Genomic DNA, 12,771 nt, shown 5'->3' with positions numbered 1-12,771 from the left:
TGCCTCCTGAGTGCTGGGATTAAAGGCGTGTGCTGCCATGCTTGGCCTATTTATTTATTTATTTATTTTAGTATGTGTGTGTGTGTGTGTGTGTGTGTGTGTGTGGCATGGGTGTGTGGTATATGCCTGTGTATGTGCTGAGGCAGTACCCTGTGTGCTCAGCTGTGGCAGCCAATGGAGAATGTCAGGTACCCCCTCCCTTACTCATGTTTTTCCTTGTGATGGAGTCTCTTACTGATTCTGGAGCTTGCATTCATAAGCTCTAGCAATCTCTGGTCTGTTTCCCACAAGACTAGGGTTACAGATACGCCTGGCCACGCTCATCTGTTTATGTCTTCTAGAGACTTGAGCTTAGGCAGCCTTGGGCCCCCTCAGGCCCTCATACTTGTGCAGGAAGCTGAGCCATCTGCCCAGCCCTCTGAGGGATTTTTTTTTTTTGAAGCAATTGTGAATGGAGTTGTTTTCATTCTTTCTCAGAATAGTCATTATTGATATATGGAAAGGCTACTGATTCCTGTATGTTGATTTTGTGTCCTTCTACTTGCTAAAATTCTAAGAGTTGTCTGGTGGAGTGGATCAGGTCTCTTACATATGGGATCACACTGTCTGAAACAGACATAATGCTGCTGGAGCCTTTCTTGGCTCTTAGGTGGGTGTAGGGTGCTGGATGATCGACAGTCACTCAAGCTGTTCTGAGCCAGTGGCTCCAGTTTCTTCATCTCACAGACTTGAATAAATTCACTGGTAACGATGGGAGAATTTTTAGACAAGAGAAGTTTGATGCAGTGAAAGAAAAAGTAAGTAGCATCCAAATCAGCGTACCAAATGTTGCGGGGTCTCTTGGGTCTTTTCTTCTTGAAGGAATGAATTCAGTTACGAGGCACTTCAAGCAAAAGCAAGGTAGCAGAAGCCAAGCTAAGCAAGGCGAGCACTCCAAACAGAGAGACTGAGCAGGCTGCCCTCCGGTGGGAGGCAGGGAAGTGGCACACTGGGTTTCATGTTGTAGATTTTAAAGACGTCCTCACGAATGATTTATGAGGTAAGTGGTATGTTTTATGAAGTAAGATGAACGTTTTTCCGTCCCAAGTCATGATGAATGAGATTTTCCTGTTGATGCAAGATTTCGGGGGTCCAGGGAGGGCTTATGACCCCAGATTTTGAGTCCTTGTTTATTTTGACAAGGAACTGAAAAACAGACTCTAAGAAGGATAAACTATGAATTTTTAAGTTTACTTAGGAGAAATCGTGAATTGTAGGGGAAATTATGATCCAGGAAGGAGGTTAGCTGGAGGGCTGAAGCTAGAGGAGAATGCTTGTCTGGCTGGATTGGGAGAGGGCAGGCAGAGACATTCCACATGTGGAAAGCAAAGCTGAAGAACCCATAGATTTCCTTCAATGAAAACCCAGAGAGGTTATGAGACAAAGGGCTCAGAGGTCAAAGAAGAACCATGCATATAATCAAAGTGAGAGATTCCACAAAGCCTGACCCAGGGAGAAGGCAAGTGGAGAATCATGCAGGCAGAGAGAAGTGTTGGGCTGGGCAGAGAGGAGCCAGACTTAACATGTGTTCAGGCCAGGTCACAGGGCAAAAGGAGAGAGCTGGGCCATGTGGGTAAGGTCCTTTATGTACGTCAGACATCCAATTAGGGTGAGCCTTGTCATCAGACTCAGGTGTAAAGAGAACCAATTGGCTTATGGGCTAGGAGAGGCCAAGGCTTCATTGATTAATGGACTCAGCTGACCCAGAGAGGCTGGGCTGAGGAAGAAGCGAGAAGTTTGGTGTCACTGGCAGCCATCTCGGAGGAGACCAAGTCAGACTGCAAGTTGCAGGTCTGTCAAAGGCGGCAGGGTGACACCTTATGGTTCTGTTTGGGCTCCTGCCCCTTACTTAACTGCCTGCAAGCCAGCTTTCTCCTGTGTGCAATATAATCTCCACAAAGAGAAAGGGGTGTCAAAATCACAATGTGAATGATGCTGTAATGACGTCAGGTCCAGTGAGGCGTCAGCCCCTTTGTTAGTGCACACGAGGGAGTGAATACCCTGGAGCCTCCGTTTCTGGCACAGTGGCAGCAGTCTAACTGCAGCTTCAGGGATGTTAAACCAGGAAGGGACATTGTGGCCTTCAGGATACACAGCTACCAAAATGTAACTGTGGTTTCCTGGGTGTGCTCCTATCTAGCTCCTTGTCTATGGGCAGTCTGGGGTGATCTTCTTTCTGGAGTAGCTGGTGGCTTCCTAAACTGTTTCTACCCATAATCTAGTCGGTTATAACTAATGCATTAGGTCCAAGAATCTATGAAAGGGCCACAGTGCCTTGTGTACGTTCCTCAGAGAGAGGCTTCCCAGAGTCTGTCAAGATGGACTCCCTCTTATCTGGTCATCTTGGTTCTGGAATACCCAGCTGCAAGCCCTTTTAATTTTTTTTTTTCCCAGACCTTGCTGCTTTAACCCGAATATTCACCTTAATGATAACAGTGTTTTCTTTGTCTTATTGCTTGCAAAGACCTCAAGCACTATATTTGATAAGAGTGAAGACAGTGGGCACACTTGGATGTTCCTGATTTTAGTGGAATGCTTTGAGTTTTTCACATTTAGTGTAATATTTTTAACTTTTTTATTTTTATTTTTTCCGAGGTAGTTCACTCTAGCTCAGGCTGACCTGGAATTTACCATGTAGTCTCAGGCTGGCCTCAAATTCATTGTGATCCTCCTACCTCTGCCTCCAAATGCCCAGCCTATTTTTTAATCGTTTCATTTATTAGATACAGAGGGAAAGAGAGAATGGGTATTCCAGGGCCTCTATCTACTGCAAATGAACTCCAGATGTATGCACCACAATGTGCACATGGCTAACGTGGGAATTGGAGAATCAAACTTGGGTACTTAGGCTTAACACAGATGTGCTCCCATGGAGCCAGGATCAAGGGCTATAGTTATGATCACTAACAGTGTTGCTTAGTAGTAATTCACCCATGTATGTGGTATCTATGGGCTGCCCATGGAAGGAGAAGATGGTGTACAAACAAAGCAAGCAGAAACTTAAAAAAAAACTTTATTAACAGAGAAAGAGGGAGAGAAGGGGGCGGGGGAGAGCAAGAGAAAGAATGGGCACACCAGGGCCTCCAGCCACTGCAAAGACATGTGTATCCCCTTGTGTATCTGGCTAACATGGGTCCTGAAGAATCGAACCTGAGTGCTTTGGCTTTTCAGGCAAATGCCTTAACTACTAAGCCATTCCTCCAGCACCAAGCGGTTCTGGTGTGCATGGAACTATCAGGCAAACAGGCCTCCAGACCCGCTGCCTTTGAGGCACTCAGAGCTCGCAGCTCATGGCGCCTGCCGTCTCGGAGGCGGAGGACATGTCGCATTCAACCCTCACAAGACCAGGCGGCCCTCAGCAGTCCTTGGTACTCAGCTTCCACAGCTTCAAACACCCTCATAAATACACGTTAGCCACAACCTCAGCTTCCTCGCTTCCGCTCCATCAGAGATGGGACTTCCGGCGGAAGTACTTTTGAGGGCGGAGTCTCGCCTCCTGGCCCCGCCCAGTTCCGTTTTCTACTTGGCCAATCACAGCTCGACTTCTTGGCCGGGCGGAGACTCGTCTTCCAATCGGCAGGTGCCCTCGTCGCCCGGGTAACAGCGTCCTGGAGTCGCGCCGCTCGGGCTGGGCCTGTGCGGCCTGGCGGCGGCGGCGACGGCGGCGAGGCGGAGGCTGGAGCCCGGCCCGGGTAAGGCGGCGCGTTCGCTCGTCCGTCCGTTCGTTCTGGGGGGCGGGCGCGCGCGGGCGGGCGGGCCGCGCCGGGGACGCGGGGCGGAGGCTTGCTCTCCCCGCGCGTGCGTGGAGCTCCCGGTGCCTGCTGCCCGTGGACACCGCTTCCAGCCGAGGTCTCCGGGGCCCTCCAGGCCCGTGCTGGTTCGTGCCCCCAGCGATCGATCGTGGCGTCACCACGATCCGTTGTCCTCAGAGAGGAGGACTCGGCTTGTGCAGCCACACGCCCCGGAGGTCTCCCAAGACTTTGGAACCGACGCACCGCTGCAGCGTGGAGAAAATCGACCCTTTGACTCGGCCTTGGGCTTGGGCGGCTGAGCTCCCCTCCATGGGAAATGTTGCTTGGAAGCACTCTGAGATGTTACTTAGGTGTCGGCTTAGCACCGCTTCCACATCCCCCCTCTCACCCTCTCTGTTCCTTCTGGCCTGAGCATCTTTATGTCCCAGGATGCCCTGCCCCTATCCCAAGGGCTCTTAGATCATTGTAAAGAGAGTAGAGTGTGTGTATTCCATTGCATGTGTGCTCTTTAACGGGTGGACTTGGAAGAATACTGCAAATAAATTCTACTTTTTACACTCCGCAGTTCCTCCATCACGTTCTTCATCCTTTGCTGTCAACAAACATTTATTTTGCGCAGCTCTGGGGTTGTGAAGGGGAATCTGGCATTGGTTCCTTAGGGTACGAGGAACGTTTTATCTCTCACCCAGTCTTACCTTGAACTCAAGGAGGAAGATTCTTCTTCTTCTTTTTAATATTTATTTGCGAAGAGAGATGGAGAGAATGAGAATGGGCACCAGGGCCTCTAGCCCTCTGTGAATGAACTCGAGATGCATGCACCACTTTTGTGCATCTGGTGTTACGTGGGTACTGGGGAATTAAACCTGGGTCCTTAGGCTTTGCAGACAAGCACCTTAACCCCTGAGCCTTCTCACCAGCCCCAAGGACAAGGATTCTTTTTGAGTTATCTTGTTACTTTGTATTGCAGTCAGGTTTGCATTACTGGCAGAAATCACCCAACCAAGAGCAGCTCTTGCGGGGGAGGGGTTATTTTGGCTTACAAGCTCAAGGGGAAGCTCCATGATGGCAGGGGAAAACAATGACATGAGCAGAGAGGGTGGACATCACCTCCTGGCTAACATCAGATGGACAATAGCAACAGGAGAGTGTGCCAAAAACTGGCAAGGGGAAACTGGCTATAATACCCATAAATCTGTCCCCAACAATACACTGCCTCCAGGAGGTGTTAATTCCCAAATCTCTTATCAGCTGGGAACCTACTATTCAGAACACTTGTTTATGGGGGGACACCTGAATCAAACCACCACATTCTGCCCCAGGGCCCCATAAACTGATAACCATACATGATAGAAAATACAATGCATTTAGTCCATCTTTAAATGTCCTCACATTTTTTATCAATCCTAATGATGTTCAAACATTCTCATAGTCCTAGATCTTTTAGCTGAGCCATAACACCAAAACTTCCCCTAAAAAGCCCCATAATGGCACAGAATAAACATTCACACTGCAAAAGATGGCATTGGGCATAGCAAAGAAATATTCAACCTCAACAAGATTTCAACAGGGCAAACATCAAACTCTGTAGCTTCAAGTCCAACATCTCTAGTCAATGACAAGTCCCCAAGTCCAGTAATTCTGTCCCTCCAGCTAAGCTGCTCACAGTCCTAGAAGACTTCACCTCTGGGGCCGACAGCTTTTCTAACCAGTCACCTCACAGTCCCAGCATCTCCACTGTGTCTCCACTACAACCCACAGTTCATCCTCACTGCTCCATTGGGTCTCCATGCAGGCATCCAGTAAACCTGTTTCACACTGCTCATGGCCATTTCCAAAACACAAGACCACATTGCAAATTCAATAACCCTCTCTTGCATTTCTTATACTCCCCAATACCAGTTAGAGTGCTAATTGGTTAATCCAAGAGGGAATAAAGCAGACTTTGAGGAACAGGACACTCCTTGAGCATTCAGACCCCTTCAAATAAGTCTACATTCTTCCCCTTGTCCCAGTGCAGGTCAGCTGGCCCAATCTCAAAGGTTGTAATTGCTTGTATAATTGCAGATGAATGGGCAGAAGTTTTAGCCCAAAGATTTCATTTCTGTGCCATATCCCTCTGCTCACACCTGTCCATTTCTACACAATGCCACCCTGTACAAATTCTCAGGATATAGGCATAACAGGAAGCCTCTCACACAAACTGCTTTTAGCCCAGTTCAAGTAAAACTCTCACCTTCATAAGCCAAACTTAACAGTCTTTTCAGGTCTTTCAACTCTGACTAGAATAGTCCACCAAGCGATACTTACAGCACTGCAAGGCGTCTCTTAGGCCACAGTATCAGATTCATCCACATTCTTCCTGTAAAGCAGTTCCAAGATGCGCACCCACACAGTCAGGTTTATAGTAGCAATGACACCACTCTTGGTACCAACTTTACTGTTGCAGTCAGGTTCACACTGCTGGCAGAAATCACCTGACCAAGAGCAGCTTGTGGAGAAAAGGGGTTTATTTTGTCTTACAGGGTCAAAGGGAAGTTCAAAGGTGGCAGGAGAAAACAATGGCACAAGCAGAGGGTGGACACCAGCAGCAGAAGAGTGTGCCAAACACTGGCAAGGGGAAACTGGCTATAACACCGCCCCAGTGATACACGGCCTCCAGGAGGTGTTAATTCCCAAATCTCCATCAGCTGGGAACCCAGCATTCAGAACACCTGAGTTATGGGGGACACCAGAGTCAAACCACCACTCACTGACTTTCTAGTTCATTTTAGTGCTTGGTTCAGGGTAGGTGCTTGTATGAAGAAATGCTTAACCTGAATCCAGCTGGCCCTGGTAGTGCCTACCTATGATCCCAGCTGAGTCAGGAGGATCTTGAGTCTGAGGTCAGCCTGTGCTATCTAGTAAGACCCTGTCTTCAAAAGCAAAACAAGGGCTGAAGAGATGACTTAGTGGTTAAGGCGCTTGCCTGTGAAGCCTGAGGACCCATGTTTGATTCTTCGGATCCACGTAAGCCAGATTCACAAGGTGATGCAAGCGCACAAGGTCACACGTGTGCACAAGGTAGCACGTGCATCTGATGTTTGATTACAGTGGCCAGAGGCCCTGGTGTGCCAGTTCTCTCTCACTGTCTTGTTCTCTTGGTCTCTCACATTTAAAACAAAACAAAAAAGCCAGTCTGTTGGGCTTACCTCAAAAGAAAAAAAAATTAAAAAGTAAAACAAAACCAACAAGAAAACAAATTAAAAAAACCTTACCCTGTACTTTATATTTTGCTCTTCAGGTTTGTTTGGCATTCCCTGCCCTTTTCCAGCCATCTACTTTCCCATGTACAGGGATCCTCTACAAAACCCATGCTGTGACCAGTACCACATGCTAAAACCATCTCTGCATGCATGCTCACTAGCTTGGTGCCTGCCCAGCACAGGCATCCATGTTAACAAGGCAGATGTGCTAGTAAAACTTCACACGTGTGTATGGAAAGCGAGTGCTCAAAGTTCATAGCTGCTGTGAGTCACAGAAGGGCTTCCTGATGCCACCTTCCCCTGCCAGGGCCGACAGATCAGCTTGTGTGCTGCAGATGAGAACATGAAAAGAAGCCAACACGCACTCTCTGTAAATGCCACAGTGATCTTTTTTTGTAAAGTATATTTATCCGAAAATACCTCATGGCTAGGCTTACGGGATAGGATGCTATGCGTTGGGTTTTTGCAGTATGGTATTTAAGCATCCAGTTTCTGCAGTGTTCTCTGGGATACCTTCAGCATTTGAAAGAAAACACGTGAAGAGAAGGGATGTGTTTGAGAAAACCTGGTGACTAGCTCAGTGTCTATGAAACACTTCTGGTACAAAAGGGCTTTATTCCCATCTCACGGTGTCTTGGTTAGCCTCTTAATATTTCCTTTATTTTGGCCTAAAGAGATGGCTTAGTGGTTAAGGCATTTGCCTGAAAAGCCAGAGGACCCAGGTTTGATTCCCAGGACCCATATAAGCCAGATGCACAAGGGGATACGCATGTATCTGGGGTTCATTTGCAGTGGCTGAAGGCCCTGGCATACCCATTCTCTTTGTCTCTATCTGTCCCTCCCTCAAGTAAATAAAAATAAAAGTTAAATAAAAATAAAAAATCAATATTTTGTTTATTTTATTTCTGATGCCACTTTTTTCTCCCTGTCTATCTGCTGTTTTATCACTACGCCTCCTTGCTGATACCTGTTGAGCTCTGGCTGTGTCATAGACCATGAGGTCACATGCCTTTTAAAATGTAGTCCTAAGAACCTGCCTGTGGAAAAGTACAATTTCTGCTGCCACTTTTTAGTGACACGTGTCAAGGGACTTTGCAAAGCTGATAAGTCATAAAGTCTGACTTCTACCCCATGACTGATACTAAACCTGTGTTCTTGACAGGTACATGACTACTCTGTCGTGTATATGTACTTTGTGAGCCCCAACAGGGTTTTGGGGTGACCTGTAAGAATACTTGCCACAGGATAACATCGGCCATGTGGCTTCGGATCTTTATCAACAGGACAGAAAGGTCACAGGGCGAAGGAGAATAGTCAGATCCCGACTGGTGAAGCCATGCTGCCGACAGACTTAGCTGTGAGCTATGTGTCAACTCAAGGAAAACAAACAAAGAAACTGGATTTATTTTATTTGGGAAAATAAGGCCTTTTTGTTCCTCTGGGAAATTAATTCTTTTCTGATACCCAGATTGAAGGGTTGAAGGGAAATTTCTCCTGTGGTTTGCCAACCAAGGCTGGGAAGGGCTAGCTTTCCAGTAAATGATTCAAGCACAGCTCAAGTGTCCTCACCATTCAAGGAGACAATGGGCTGCTGTTTGAATGGAATATCTGAAATTAAAGAATTCTGAAAATAAGTTTCCAGTAACACCTTCTGAAAGTCTTGCTCCTGGGGCTTTGCAAGTGGGGTGCTTCTGTCCCCTGCGCTGGTTTCAGTCGTTTGTCTTCTCATTTCCTAGCAATGGTCTGCTGATCACCTGCCCCGAGCTAATCCTTGTTTAGGCATTGAGGAGGTCAGCGCTGGCCATCTCCCTATCTGGACACTCTGGCGCCTCCCAGTACTTCCTCCTGAAGGAGTTTTCTAGACTGGGTTTTGGTGTGTTCTTGATTGTTCTTTAATATGCAGAGATGATACTGTCAGCCTGTTTTCTGAGTGATCTTTCTGTACCTTCCTAAGTCCTAAAAATATATCAGCTACTGGGTAGTGAGAGTTTACTGTGTGTCAGGAACGTCACAGATGTGATCTGTGGTCCGGTCTTATCTGGGAGCACAATGGCCCCAAACAGCTTTATTTCCTGCTCCATGAGAAGCTCTGTCATCAGATCATTTCTCACACAATTTTGCCTTTAATTTCTGAGTTTTGGAACTACAAGAGCACACAGGTGGACCTTGCATTTAGGTTCTGGGTTGAGAATACATACTCTAGCTTCACACTGCAAATGAGAGAGCTGGGTCAGGTGGAGGCTTATGAACTCACACGTTTGCACAGTAGATAACAGGGTCAGCCTGACCCCAAGACCTTTGCTTTCCCCACTGTTCAGATGTGAAGATGTTCAGCAAATGACTGAGATACATGTGGAAGTGTGAAGACCACAGAGGGCACTACAGAGCATCCGTGACCCAAAATAGAGTGAATGGCACATCCCTCTGACAGCATACGTGAGAAGTTCTTCTCAAGTATTTGGATTTAACTGCCCAGAATCTTTTGTTGCTTATGTTTTTTTCCAATTTAGTCAAGTACTAATCCCCTCCCCACCCTGTGCTACCCACTCCAATTCTCTCTCTCTCTCTCTCTCTCTCTTTTTTTTTTTTGCTGTTGGTGCCATTTCTGTTTGGCGGCGCTCATTTATTACTCTCATGTTGAATTATGTTTTCTCTGGATGCCAAGGCAGATGGATGGCACTTTTGTTATGATTCTGATATAAATAGCATCTGTTAAAAACTGGACATCAATACTTCTCTGGCAAATGAACAAATCTACCAGGGAAGTAGCTGCTGAACAGTGGCTTTGCCTGTAGTTAGGAATCTCTGGAGCTGGGCATGGAAGTACATGTCTGTAATACTTGGGAGGTAGAGGCAGGAGGATCAAGAGTTCAAGGTCAAGTGCTACATGTGGAGTTCAAGGCCAGCCTGAGTTACATGAAACAAAACAATAAGAAGTGTATGGGAAGGTCGGTGACGTTGTGCTTGTTTGTAGGGTATTGATTTGCTAATTGTTGCTAATTTCTGCCTCAAATTCTGAAGCAACAGAATTCAATAATCTCTCAGAATTCTCTTTTCTTGGAAACCTCCGTAGAGGATGATCTGTAGTCGGGGATGGTCTATATGTAGAAGTTGTCCCATTGTCTCCGTCCTACTCAGAGCATTGTGAGCTTTCTGAATCAAGACGACACTCAGCCCCAGCTTCTTGCCCTCACAGTGCTAGGTGTTCAAAACCGTGGCCACCAAGAGCAGAGATTAGTGGAGTACTCCTCACATGGCACATGTTGCTGGATCTAAAAAGGTAGTGGCGTCACCCACTGAAGGGCCCTGCTTTCTGTGAAGTCCCTTAGGGCTAGCAGGAAAGTGTGGAAGCAGAGTCAGTGAAGCGAGAATGGAGAAGGGACAAGGGAGCGCTGCTGTGATGTTTCCACGCTCCCTGTCATGCTTTACATTTGTACTTGCCCCATGTCCCACAGCAAAGTGATGGGACTGCAGGTGCCTTTGATCCTTTTTCTTTCTTTGGTGCACACCATGATGTCTATGTGGAGGTCAGAGGACAAACCCAGATGTCAGTCCTCATCTTCTACCGTGTTTAAGCAGAGTCTCTTGTTCACCAGGCTACTTGCCAGGCTAGCTGGACTTGGTGCTTCATCTGGCTTTCCATGGAAGCTGGGCCTCTGAACTCAGGCACTCATGGCTGTGCAGCTGCTTTATCCAGTGAGCCATCTCCCCAGCCCATCCTTTTCTGTAGTAAGTAGAGCAGTCAGGAAGTAAACCCACAGGTTCTCTGCAAAGGCATGGCTGCACAGCTGATTGTGCTTAAGGGGATAGGGAGGCCTCACAAAGGTACTTCAGTTTTGAAAGATAAATTGAAGTATGTCAGGCAGACAGCCTGTGAGGAAATTCTGACAAAAGCATGAGTCGGATCCTAGAAGTGAGTAGCTCCATGACATATCCTGGGAGCAGCCTGCTGAAGAATGGCCCAGCCAGGCTGTTACAGATGTGAATGACCCATGATTAAGAGCTGGAATTTCAGGGCTGGAGAGATGGCTTAGCTGTTAAGGCACTTGCCTGCAAAGCCTTTAGACACAGGCCTGATTCCCTGGTACCCAGAAAAGCCAGATGCACAAGGGGGCACATGTGTCGAGTTAGTTTGCAGTGGGTAGAGGCCCTGGCATGCCCATTTTTCTATCTGCCCTATCTCAAATAAATAATAAACAGATGGCCCCATATTTAAAAAAGTGTCTGAATTTCAGTATGTATGGACTGGACAAGTATTCTTTTTATAGCACTAAAAATAATCCGAAGGGCTGGAGAGATGGTTCAGTGGCTAAAGGTGCTTGCTTGCAAAGCCTGGCAGCCTGGGTTTGATTTCCCAGTATCCACAAAAAGCCAGATGCATAGATGGCACATGCCCATGCATTTGGAATTTGTTTGCAGTGGCAGGAGGCCATAGTGCACCATTACCCTCTCTCTCTGTCTCTTTCTGTCAAATAAGTGTTTAAAATAATAATAATTATTTTAGGTTCACATAAACATTGTACAGTTAGTACAGAGAGGTTTTGTGTACAGTCAGCTCCCCCACAATGATGCCATGTCACGGAATAACCAAAGCACTGTGATCATAGTGGCTGTGGACTCCATTGATGATGTCTAACTGAAGCCAGTGCTCACTAAAAACTTTGTGTTCATTTTACTAGTTTTACACACGGTCATCTTTTCCTCTAAGGAAGGCTGTGTTGAAGTTTTAACATTAGTATAATTTGATATTACGTAGTTTATTTTTATTTTTATTTACTTGAGAGAGAGAGAAAGAGGCAAAGAGAAGGAGAGGCAGAGAGAATGGGCCTCCGGACACTACAAATGAACAACAGACGCATGAACCACCTTGTGCATCTGATTTATGTGGGTCTTGGGGAATCGAACCTGGGTCCTTTGGCTTTGCAGGCGCAGGTGCCATGGCTTAACTGTTAAGGACCCATGTTTGACTTTCCAGATTCCTTGTAAGCCAGACACACAAAAAGTGAGGCAAGCACAAGATTGCACATGGCCACTGGGTGGCACAAGCACTGGGAGTTCGATTGCAGTGGCTGAGCCCTGGAGTACCAGTTCTCTCTTTCTCTTTCTGTCTCTCTGTCTCTGTCTGTCTCTCTCAAAAATTAAAACGCAAAACTTAAAGAAGAGTAATAGACTTCATTTTGGGGGCCTGAGGGGACAGGGTCTCTGTGTGTAGCCAGGCTGGCCTGTAGCTCACAGTCCTGACATAGGTTGAGTGCGTGGTTGGAACCGTGCATTGTCAAGGATGGGAGTAATAGGACTCTGCATTTTTGAGCCAAGAACAGCGATAGGAGGGTGGGTGGGTGGGTGGGTGTGCGCGCGTGCATACATGCATGAGCTAGAGAGATGGGGAGGGGAGAAAGAGAAGGAAGAAGACCTGCAAGTGATTCAAAGACAAGTACAAGGGGACAGGATAGTTGCCTTGGATGCAGAGAACAAATGGTGAGTTCCTGAGGTGTCCCCAAGCCCAGTGGACGGCACCCACCGCTGATTACAAAGAGGGGGAGAGGGCTGGGGAGATGGCTCAGTGAGTGAAAGCGCTTGCTGCTCAAGCATGGGGGCCTGAGAGCCTTTGAGTTAGATCTGCACCCACATACAAAGTGGGGCCTGGCCACACACGCCCGTAACCTTAGTCCCGTGAGGAGCAGTGGCAGGAGAATCGCTGGGGCTCAGTGATCTACCAGTGTGACCAAAAGTGGCAG

At 47.2% G+C, this 12,771-nt stretch overlaps 1 protein-coding gene across 6 annotated transcripts in view; it reads left to right on the top strand.

The window, feature by feature from the left end:
• The first annotated feature begins 741 nt into the window (after positions 1-741).
• Efcab6 (EF-hand calcium binding domain 6) overlaps positions 742-12,771 on the top strand; it is a 224,086-nt gene continuing 212,056 nt past the window's right edge. For 4 of the 6 annotated variants that reach the window (XM_045151827.1, XM_045151824.1, XM_045151831.1 and 1 more), the window contains exon 1: positions 3,672-3,731. The gene's annotated coding sequence lies outside the window, so the exon portion shown is untranslated. Of the gene's footprint in view, positions 798-3,671; positions 3,732-9,355; positions 9,470-12,771 lie in introns of those variants that run through there. The other 2 variants (XM_045151826.1, XM_045151825.1) reach the window with 2 other exon arrangements.

The sequence above is a fragment of the Jaculus jaculus genome, chromosome 6 (assembly GCF_020740685.1).
Source record: "Jaculus jaculus isolate mJacJac1 chromosome 6, mJacJac1.mat.Y.cur, whole genome shotgun sequence".
NCBI lineage: Eukaryota > Metazoa > Chordata > Mammalia > Rodentia > Dipodidae > Jaculus > Jaculus jaculus.
Note: the sequence above shows the minus strand (reverse complement) of the source record. Positions and strands in the feature narration are given on the sequence as shown.